The 744-nt window shown below is 31.9% G+C and overlaps 1 protein-coding gene across 1 annotated transcript in view; it reads right to left on the bottom strand.

Moving 5' to 3' along the window:
- LOC107476906 (two-component response regulator-like PRR37) overlaps positions 1-738 on the bottom strand; it is an 8029-nt gene extending 7291 nt beyond the window's left edge. The window contains 2 exon segments of the mRNA XM_016096847.3: positions 369-428; positions 576-738. The gene's annotated coding sequence lies outside the window, so the exon portion shown is untranslated.
- Positions 739-744: the final 6 nt, after the last annotated feature.

Here is a 744-nt window from a genome sequence, read left to right as displayed (position 1 = left end):
CTATTAACATGGAGTCGGATGCACTCCAAGGCAGGAAAAATGGAAGATCCAACAATAGATTAATTAATAAATAATAGTAATAAATAGATTAATAAATAACAACAACAACAACAACAAGAACCACCAAAAATCTGACAAGCAGCTTCTATCCTATGAAAAAAAACAAACTATAAAACAGAATACACAAATCCAGATATAGCAATAAAGCTTCTATGTCTTAGTATCACAAATTCAGAATTACAATCTAAAATAAAATTTCTCTTCATTATTTTCTTTTTCCTTTTATGATTATTCTTTTCCATGCACAAAAGCTAGCTAAGAATCAATCATAGTAAAGTGAATTACAGATGTAGCGTGACGGAACAGACCTTCAAAGCTTCACCGTGGAGAACCAAACCTCCATTTACTCGCAAAGCTCGATTCAGCAACTTGGAAAAATCAAAGTTCCAAATCCAAATAGAAACAAAACAAAAATTAAATAATAGTCAAAGCTCCAAATCTAGTTTTAAATATCAAAAGACCGAAAATAAAAATTAAAGAAATAAACAAATTCAGCAAGCAAGCGAGGTTCTAACATTTATCAGATGCAACAACCTCTCTTCCGTAAATTTTCTTGTTCCTTTTTTCTCCTCCTCCGTTATTCTGCGAAAACCGAAAAATGCTTTTGCGCTGTGTTTGTGTGTGGAAAAATACTTGACTGGCAGAGAAATAGCGAAGGCTTAAAAGTTTTTTTTTTTGCTTAGA

The sequence above is a fragment of the Arachis duranensis genome, chromosome 3 (genome assembly GCF_000817695.3).
Source record: "Arachis duranensis cultivar V14167 chromosome 3, aradu.V14167.gnm2.J7QH, whole genome shotgun sequence".
Taxonomy (NCBI): domain Eukaryota; kingdom Viridiplantae; phylum Streptophyta; class Magnoliopsida; order Fabales; family Fabaceae; genus Arachis; species Arachis duranensis.
Note: the sequence above shows the minus strand (reverse complement) of the source record. Positions and strands in the feature narration are given on the sequence as shown.